The following is a 10,793-nucleotide window of genomic DNA, read 5'->3' as shown; positions in this document are numbered from 1 at the left end:
TGCCAGAGTATAGTATTGTAAGCCCACAGCCCTGGCAGGACAGGGTACTTATTTTGGAGCTGATGCATAAGTGATCAGGACAAATGCAGTCCCTCCCAGTGTAAGGGAGCCAGTGGCTGAAGTGGGGTGACCCACGGCCCCATGCTGTATGCTGTGGTGGGCCGTACAACATGGGAATGATGCGTCATCCGATCAATGTACGAAGAGGGTGACCTAATGCCCCTCCCTGAGTCCCTGAATGTTTGTACCTATGTGTGTTTTTGTTTATGATTTCTTTTACGAGTTTTCGCCCACTGGACGTTTTTCCAGAGAGTTCAAGAGTTCTCACACACCTGTTTATCTTACTTTCCCTTCTTTCTAAAGAGTTACTCTTATCGACTTAGATAACCTCCAGTTGCTACCACTCGCTGTCTTATCTCAGTGTATCTGTACAGAGATGTCACATGCAGTATGACTGAACTGGAATGGAGGGACGGTTCAAATGATAACATCGCCTCCTATGATTATTTTTATCAGTTAGCTCTTCCCGTGCATGTTGATGTTTCTTATAGTCCAGATTGCTTGAGACGATACCTGGGCCATCAGGGATATCGCGGCAGGAGCACGCTTTTACGGTAGCCTGGTGACAACCAATGGGAGGTTGTGTCTCACTTCGCCCACCCAGGTACGCTTTAACGCTGTGATTTGGGTTGGGTTATCCGAGTTGAAGGATATTATCACCGTTTATTGCCCCAGTTGCTGGATACAAAGGCAGTTCATAGGAACATTTTCATGATAGTAGGCAGCGATAAGAACTGAGCTCGAGCTGGAATAGTAAACATACACATGACTTCCATAAAGTGGAAAGCACTCTTTGACTTGGACCAGTAATAACAACTTCACACATATTACTCATTACACAATAGCCTGTTGTGGGCCACAAAAGGGCAAAGTACTCCAAAAGCAGATCACCCTGAGTCATAATAAATATAATGTCCTGCTGATGAAACTAATTGCACCATATTACATATTCCAGAGGTGGGCTGTTTTGTCTCATGTCGTACAGACATGACACAAATCTTGCTTTTTTCGGCTATACAACACGACTGCTTCCAAAGGTCGTGGAGAAAAACACCACATTCATACACCAGACGTAGCACCAAAAGTAGCAGACCTGCACAAACCTTTTGCACCCACAGTCCTTGTTAAGGTTATAGATTTATTTGCCGTTATTAACCGGCTTTCAAATTGTCTCCAAGTGACTGCATAGGACAAGGGTGCTAAATGCACTGCCGTAGCTGCTGAGAGGATTCATAACATTTCGTTCGTACTAAATTTGAAGCACTTCCCATTTTGGAAGCACAAATCTTACCGTGCTTAGATTTATTGAAGTAAATGACTTCCTTAACTAAAGAAGGAAGACAATTGTGAGGTAAAGGACAAATTGAAAATAATAAAATAAAGTCATGACAGCTGGTTGCATTCCCACTATGTAGACATGTTGTGCAAGAGGGGGACTTATTGCTAGTAGCTTCTTAATTCCGATGTTGTAGTAGTTACTGGCCCCATTGGAATCATAGGATCTATTGGAACACCACAGATCTCCTTAGGTTCACCCAAAGAATTCAGCTGTTGAAAACTCAAAAGTGACTCCGGAAAGCACAATCGCCTCCCTCCAATTAAATTAAGAACTGAGATTCTGCTGCGGGCCATACAAACTCCATTCTGGCTCAAATTCTCGGAGGTGTTCCTACTCCCTTAAGTTCTATCAAGAATTTAGGAGTGAAAATTGATCACTACCTAACATTTTCTAGATTTTGCGACTGAAAGTTTTCAATTAATTTAAGAACCTAGAGGCAAGAGTTATGTGTATCTTTCCATGGTATATTAATTCAGTATTAACCAAACTACTACCAAGACTACAGACAGCGTCATGTTCCCAAAAAAACCAATCTTGTAATAAAAGGCTGAATAATAGTGCTCTTTTCTCCCTCAATTGCCTCTTTCTTTGGGTTTGGGAACGTTTGTATGTAAGATATAAATAACAAAAATATCATCTCACATTGTATTGTATTGTAATTGCATTTATATCGCGCTTACTACCCCTGATGAGGCGTCAAAGCACTTTTTCGGCGAGTAGCATGCTACTTCGGAACCCATAAAGGATAAGTGGTGAAATTAGTATAGTGAAATGTGAAATAAAATTGAGCGGTGGATATGTTAGTCTGTTATTTGGATTGAGAAGGATAGTGGAGGGATAGAGAAGGGAAAAGGTTTGCATTTATATAGCGCTTGCCACTCCGATGAAGCGTCTAAGGGCTTCTAGGCGAGCAGCAAACTACTCCAGAACCAAAAAGGATTAGTGGTGAATTTGTCTGGGGGAATATGAAATTAATTTGGGTGGTGGACATGTTAGTCTGTTATTTGGATAGAAAAGGATAGTTAAGGGATGGAAGAGGAAAGGGTTTACATTTATTTAGCGCTTGCTACTCCTGCTGAGGTATTGAAGCACTTTTTGGCGGGTAGCAAGCTACTCCAGAACCCAAACAGGATTAGTGAGAATTTCTATAGGGAAATATTAAATTAATTTGGGTGGTGGACATGTTAGTCTGTTATTTGGACTGAAAATAAATAGTGGGGACATAGAAGAGGCAAGGGTCTAGAAAGTTCTTAATTTTGGGGAGTTCATAGCAGTAGGAGGGGGTTTGGGATGAGTAAAAGGGTGGAGTGGGAAGAGTCAGAGGGAAGGGTTTAGAAAGGCTTGTTTGGGAGCTATGAATAGTAAAAAATGCATGACATAATGCAAGGAGGGGTCTACGGGAGGGGAGAGTCTAGAAAGGGTTATTTTGTGGACCATAGTAGTGGTATGGGAAGAGTCAGAGGGAAGGGTTTAGAAAGGCTTGTTTGGGAGATCTGAATAGTAAAAAAGGTATGGAATGATGCAAGGAGGGGTCTAGAGGAGGGAAGAGTCTAGAATGGGTTATTTTGTGGACCATAGTAGTGGTATGGGGTTTGGGATGAATGAGAGAATGGAGGTAGAGGATATATTGAGAGTGGTATAGGGTGAGAAATAGAGTAGTAGATCATTGGAGAGAGTAGTAGAATGAGATTTGAGATGAATCAGAGTGGAGGTAGAGAATATATTGTGTGAGCTATAGGGTGAGTTATAGGGTAGTGCATTGGATATGCTGAATTTGAAGCAAAGTAATAAATATAATGATATATAAGTACACGGAAGGTTTATCATAAGTAGATGGAAGGTATATATGCATAAGAAAGGTAATATGTGTAGATTAAAGTTGCATTTAATAAACTCAGACACACATCCATATTATGGCCTAAAGATCATTTACAAAAACATCTCTATGTTGGGTGTAGATTTTCTATCATTAATCCTAATAGGTAATATTTTTGTAAACGCATAGGACACAATTTTTTTGTCAGATGATATTTCGGTAACAATACTCTGGTACCATTCCTGCTGCCCTTTCAACTTCTCATCTTCTGGAATGTGAAGCATCTTCTGCTGTTCCTGTTCTGTGCCTATAAAAATCCCAAACAGACATGTTTTAAAAAGTTAATTTTTATTCCTAAGGCAATGTGTATAAAAACAATATGTCATTAGAGAAGTGTACCCAATAGACATCTGAACCATTTCACTTTCGCCCTCATTATCGGTCAGAATTTTTACACGAATCAGCAGAAAAGGTAAACAGGGTTAGTAGGGCGGAAAATAGTGAGGTGCAGTCTATGGTGGTTGGGGTGTTAGAAGTAGTCAGACTTTCCTACTCCCAGACATAAATTATACTCAGGGACTGGATAAGGAGCAGCCGAACAGAAGGCAGGTTAACACTCCCAGGGCAGTTTAGGTAGAAGCAGTGGGGAGAGAGAGAGAAGCCACACAATGTTCTATGGTTGTAGGGTTCCTGCTGCAGATACGTCTCTCTTACTGTTTGGCATTGCTGCACTTTGTTAGTTTTTTCCTTTCCCTGATCCATATTTACCTTCCAGTTCTATGATCCTGCTGCCTCTTGACAACTTTCCTTCTTTATGAGACACTTCCTTCCTTGTTGGTCACCCAGTGCCGGTGACCATTGATGCTCCACGGTCCCAGAGTGTGGTTCCTGTAATACTTTGAGATTCACAAAGGCAAATACTGTGAATTTGAGTATAAGGTGAGAATATTTCTTCAAAAATTCTGTGATAGGACTCTTTTCACATTTCTATATACTACTATACTATATATTTGAGGCACATTTTTAACTGTTCACTAATGACTTTAGTGTTAAATGTGAAGCCTCTCTTTGGCATACAGAGTTACCACCTTAACTGCACTCGGCTAGCAAGTTTATAGCAATAGGGCCAGTGCAGGAGGCCCTTCCTGCTCACAATATACAAGTGCCATGAACTGTTGTAACTACTCTCAACCATCTCTAACTTGACAACAGGTAACGGCAGAGGGAAAATACTGATTTTGAGAACCCTGGGGCACACAAAAGAAAAATTGTGCACCCATTGGTTGCTCCATTGAGATGTTGCCTCATACAATGGGTGTAGCAATCACTACTGTAACTGAATTAAACCATGCTTTCAGACATATCCAATTGCTGTGACCTAAGTGACTGAATGTTGGCATCATGTTACTTCACTTAGGTAGTAAGAGATACTTCACCTACTGCTATTTCACTTAGAAATATGTTGAAATAGCTACTAACAGAGACTGAGGTTACTGTATAGCTTTTATTACAGGATGGGAATTCTGTAGACCTATCCTCCTTGAACTCCTTTTGAAACAGAATATAGACAGAAGCCTTCTCTAAATGTCCTAGGACATACCACTATACCATATAATCCACCATGTCATCAGTTGCAATTAGCTTGTCAGGGACAGATGCTGATGGTAGCCTTAAGGGTCTTCCATAATGGTCTGAACCAGGAAAAGAAGGACTGAACACACTCAAGCACATTCTAGTCTGATGAGAAACCATGCTTGTAGTTTCAAAAAAGGTGTTGTAGCATCTTCCCCAGCCCAAGAGCAATCAGATGAATTACACCACACAGGAGCTGTGGTCAAGCATTCATTTATTCTTCAGCATACACTCACGCACTTGCTAGTACATCATACTTTCCATTAACCACACCTTAACACATCACAGCATATTACATATTTCCTCTTCAGAGTTCCCCTAGAACCACAAGGGTACTAGTGTGCATAACATCAATATGCTCCATTGTAAAATAAAAAGTGGCAAACCACTAAAATCAAAATTCCACAATTAGTAGACGAGGCGCTCGCACACAGGTGAGTCGGGTGATCGAGGTCCACCTTGATTGGGCAACAGCGACATAGGCTCAGGCGCTTGAGCTGGACCTGCCACATGTGGCTTCAGGACTCGACCAGTGTTGCCATAGGTGTCCCCAGGGATGGATTGTCCAAGAAGATGCGATGTCACCACATGTCGCTTGCATGCCACAACCTGTAAAGGATCAGCGACAAAAGGATTGTCTGCTTTCCGTCTTCGTCTCTCCTTAACCATTACCCAGTCTCTTTTGTCAAAGACTGTCTCCTGGGCATGGCGACACTGATCTGCATACGTTTTAATTTTCCTTTTCAGAGTCGCATCAGTCAGTATTCACTGATCGATCAGGGATCCATTAAGGTAGTTTTGTTTGAAAGACTCTCCAAAATAGCAAGATGGCAGCACTCACCAGTTGTGAATTGAGGAGTTGATCGATAGGCCCAGAGGGTCTGGCACATGACTTGGTACAGATCGATTCCCTCCATGGACTCTCGTTGAATGACCTTTTTGAGGATGCCCATGAATCATTCAACTACACAATTGGCTTAGGGCCAGAGGGGTGTACCCCTTTGGTGTTTGACGTTGAGTCGATCAAGAAATTCTTTGAACTCTTTGATGTCAAAAGGTGGCCCATAATCAGATTTTAGGATTTTGGGGATACCCCATGTTGCAAAGATGTCATCAAGCCGTTCTATGACTTTGTCATGGCTTGGCAAAAATAGTTTTTCTACCAAAGGAAAAAGGGAATATTCGTCTATGACTGCTATGAAATAGTGTCCATTTTCCAAAGGCCCAAAAAAGACAACTGCAACCCTCTCCCAAGCATGGGTAGGAAGGTCAGACATTATCACTCAGTGTTGCGTCACCTTGAGGGACAAACAACTGCAAATGTGGCACACTTTCAGCTCCTTATCGACTTGCTCATCTACCCGAAGGAACCACACTCGATCTCTTAAGGCTCTATAAGTGGCTACTATACCATGGTATCCTTCATAGGCCAACTTGATGATCCACTGTCTGAGGCTTCCAGGTATTACGATTCTCGAGCCTCGCAGTATTACGCCTTCTCGGGTGATTGCTAACTCATCCTATACATTTTCGAACTTTTAAAATTCAATATCATCAGGAAGGCGCCAGGTACTTCTCTTCCATGATTGCTTAGTAATAAGTTCTTTGATTATGGTGATGTCTTGCTCTGCCTTGGTGGCAACAATGATTTGTTAAGCAGAGAGAGCTGCTGGAGTGCTGGATCTCACAATAAAGTTAAGATATGCTTCAGCTGTCCTTGATGTCTAACTATGATGAGATAGGTTAAGCATGCTCTTTTGATTCATGTTGACAGGTCTCAGCAATACAAAAAGATTAATTACTTATTTGTGACTTTCGGACAATCTGGAATCGACAAGAGAGCATCCACTATCCCTCTCAGCAGGTGACTCAAATCTACTATTCTCTTGGCTGTACAGGATCTGGATATGAGCCTATCCAGGGCAGATCCACCAGGGAATATGGCACCCAGGTGGGGTGGGTGGGGCTGACTTCGGGATCCTCCTGTTTGGTAACATTACCTCCCTTGTAATGGACTGTAACGAGGACAAGATGGACTAAGGGTAATGAAGATTACCGGTAAGCATTCTGAGCCATAGGCCTCCATTCTTTGTCTTCTGGCTTACAGGAGCTTCAGAATTGAAGAGTTGCGTCTCGCTTTCCAGGCCTGTCCACACTGGCCTACACACACTAGTTCAATTTATTGGCAATTTGAAATTGGAACAAGCATCTCACATAGATCATAAATAGATTTATTTGCACGAAATGCATGGGAAAATATTTTATGATTATTTTTTGGGCATAAATATACAATAAACATTGAAAGTTTAAAGTAAAACATATTGCCATTCAGAGATGTCATATAGGGTTTCCAAATAGTAAATACAAAATGAGTCATCAGAAAAATAAATTAAAACAATTAAATGAAAGCAGAGATGAGTCCCAAAGAAGGGTTCACTATCATAAGGAAATCCTTTACTATGGACAATGGTTTGTCTTGATGAATACCTGCTGTAATCGACTAAGGAAAAATGGTGCTGGGTTAGGATTCAAATTAAACCATCTGTCCTAGGATTTGACCTGCAGAGTATGCACCGTCTACTTTAGCATCACTAGTCTGGGTCCGCCTAAAGGACTCGGAGACATGGGTCGGTGCATAGCACAGCACATGTTGGTAGCATGTTTGTTTTCTCGATCCTGAAACCTGAGTGCCACATGTGTATGTTTACTAGTGTACACATGTGGCATTTTCATGGACTCTCTTTCCCCTGTGGATTAACCAACCTTCCTTTCAAAATACATATTTGATAAAGCTTTGCCAATGCATGGGTTTTGAAGAGAATGTCAGGCAAAGTCAACCTATTGCACTTGTAAATGTTTTTTTCACCCTATAGGTTATCACCACTACTCTATTTTGGTGGTATGTAAATGTAATTAGAAAAGTCTTTCTTTGCAGTCACCATTAGAACGTTTGTACATGTTAAAGGCCTTGTATCCGACTGGCTCCGTTAAGGGTGAAGTATTTACCGCATATGGAAAATTACATTGTCCGATTGAGGAATTTACTGGGTGTCTTTGAAAACCTCGTTTTTTCGTGTTTGTGTACAGTTCTTTGAATTAGTCAAGATCATCTTCAATTCCAACCCCGAATATATCCCCCCTCTTGTCTTCATCCTCGGAATCATCAGAGTCCGGGTCTGCTTGAGGGGAAAACTTGGGCACCTTTGCTAGAGGCTGGCCTTCCCCTGCAACAAAAGCAGCTTCAAGTGCTTTAGTATTAATAATTTGGAGTGCACCCTAATCTGCTCCAGAACTATCCTCTGCTCTAGTATTTGGGGCAGTCCTCATTCCATGAGCTAAGCTCAGTAACATTATTTCTTGTTGAAGATTGCTTCATAGCTGCCAAGATTTCAGATTGCTTATGTGCGACATTTTCACAATTTCATTGTAATTATGAGTGACATTCAGTGACTATGAGCGACACTTTCACGCAAGCAAAATCAAGCAACGAAGAAGAGGTAAAGCAAGAAATATCAGAAATCACACTCATTTGAGCAACAAGATACTCAAAGAACATCTTAAAACTGCTGCAAAGCATCAGAAACGGATGGGCACTAACCTAGGCAAAAACAATGCTTTATTTCTATAATGCCTCTCTTCTCACATCACAACGCGTAATGAAAGGTAAAGCAAAGCTCTTTAACACAGACGGAATGAGCTCACAGCACTTCCTGCATACTCCGGTTGCTTAGCAACAGAGCATCGTTAGTTGCTAAATGTATCAGAACCCATCATCTTGGAATCAGGAAGAGCGGTCTCGCATCTAAGAGAAGCAGCAGAGTTTCAGAGAACTGCGTGTAAACCGGTCTAGGGTACCGGCTCCCTCCCTATCACTCTACCGGAGAGGTAGCATGTCTATTTAACAATATAAGGTAGTTGAACAAGAACATTAACAGGAGAAACATAAGCGTTGGCTGATTGAACATACCGGCGTGAACACATAACTAAAACAAAACTAGTGAATTTATAAAAAGATAATATAAAGTAAACTACCTAACTGGATTTTGGGTGATCTTTTTTGGAAACACAAAAGAAAAAAACAGTGAGATTCATAATTTTCACCACACTTAAATGAATCATATGACGCTCATTTCCTGTGGAAGCGGGGTTAGGTGGGGCCTACATTTTGTTTTTTACTTGTACGGTCAATTCTGTGGGTGAGACAGAAAGTTGTTCTGTTAGGACTGTCACGGGAAAGACGGACGAGAAAGGTAATATATGAATGGCACTTGAATATAAATGGATTAAAAGGTCTCACTAAAAGCCCTTCTATATATGTATGTATTTTTATTATTACGATGTTTTGTGGAAAACATGAACTAATAAAGCTGTTGTAATATCTTGAATTTACTTAAGTTTCATATTTCACAGTTGTATCTATCATTATAGAGATGCCGCTTACATTTGAAGGTGCACCATGGCAATAGAACCAAGTGTAGAGTGCATCCGCAGTTGAGTGGTCAGTTGTACCTGACATCTCCTGCTGGATGGATGGGATCACTTTACTGGAATAAACTCAACCTGCAATAATACTACTTGGAGTCTTACCAACCTTTATTTATTATCTAAATTTTACACTGGCGACGAGGATGGGATGCACTCATGCAAGAGGATTGTGATCTCAACATCAGACTATTTTGTGTCATTTTTCTTCACCTGATTCTGCTGTGGACTATAATAAAACTGGTACTTATCATCTTTAGTGAGTACTCTTATTCTTCGGGATTAAGAAATATAACTAGAGCTTTTCTCACATAAACCTTTTATAATTTACAATGATTTTAAGGTCAATGTGTGAAGTTTAAAATTAGAGCACAACTCACCTTCTGTCACACCCCTTTAAACTATGGAGGTTGGGAGATTTCGGTGCGGGCTCTAGGCTATTTTTCACTATAAACTCTAGTATTTGTGACTTTTACTTGGGAAGATAATCCATGGACATTTATGCTTAAAATTAGTGGATTTATCATTCCTTTCCTCTCTAAAAGTTATCAACTATCAGCGCTGACAATTCTTGGTCTTTGTTTTGTGGTATTTTCGACTTCATCCTTAAAACGGTGCTCAATCAAGTATATGAACTCTCTCACAGACTCTGCCATCAATTAATCTCTTCTGAATTAGTTTGCTATTAACCATAAGGATTTTATATTGTGAAATCTTGTGTGACCGGGAGCGCGTAATTGGGAGAGTTTTCCTTGCCTTTACAGTGACAGTTAGAAAGTGGCACCGTGATTTCGTTTCCAAGACAGTGTCAGCAGATGATTTATGAGTGCACTTTTAATCTTTAATAGCAATGACTTTCAACAGAGGACACGCTGCCAAGTACGGTATTTATGCTTCAATAAATAAAGGTTGGTAAGACTTCAAGTAGTAATATTGCAGGTTGAGTTTATTCCAGTAAAGTGATCCCATCCATCCAGCAGGAGATGTCAGGTACAACTGACCACTCAACTGCAGATGCAACTCTACACTTGGTTCTATTGCCATGGTGCACCTTTAAATGTAAGCAGCATCTCTATAATGATAGATACATCTGTGAAATATGAAACTTAAATAAATTCAAGATATTGCACACCTTCCTCCTATAAACAAAACTAAAGAAAAGAAATTTGAGTAAAACAATATACACCAAAATATTTTACATGAGAAAATCGTTTAATCTTGAAGGCAACTTGGACAACCTCTTGTTTCTCATGACACCTCCAGCTTCAAAGTTAACAGTGGGTTTAGGTTGAGAAGCAATAGGTGCTTCATTATTACACAACTTACTATTCTTTATGACCACCACTCTGTTGAGATTCCAGATGCGTGAATCCTCGGTTTTAATAGCATTGGTCAATACTTTGATCACTCTGTGAGGTTTCTGAAACAAAGTGGAGGTTTTCCTACCAACGGGAGCTCTGATCA

At 40.6% G+C, this 10,793-nt stretch overlaps 1 long non-coding RNA gene across 1 annotated transcript in view; it reads right to left on the bottom strand.

Annotated features, from left to right (window-relative positions):
* Positions 1-3,338: 3,338 nt before the first annotated feature.
* Positions 3,339-10,793, bottom strand: part of LOC146867243 (uncharacterized) — a 122,491-nt gene continuing 115,036 nt past the window's right edge. The window contains exons 2-3 of the long non-coding RNA XR_014966077.1: positions 3,984-4,111; positions 3,339-3,522 (exon numbers count right to left, since the gene is read on the bottom strand). This is a non-coding gene — a long non-coding RNA (uncharacterized LOC146867243). The remainder of the gene's footprint in view (positions 3,523-3,983; positions 4,112-10,793) is intronic.

The sequence above is a fragment of the Triturus cristatus genome, chromosome 1_2 (genome assembly GCF_964204655.1).
Source record: "Triturus cristatus chromosome 1_2, aTriCri1.1, whole genome shotgun sequence".
NCBI lineage: Eukaryota > Metazoa > Chordata > Amphibia > Caudata > Salamandridae > Triturus > Triturus cristatus.
The sequence above is the reverse complement of the archived record's forward strand: the minus strand, read 5'-3'. Positions and strand labels throughout refer to the sequence as shown.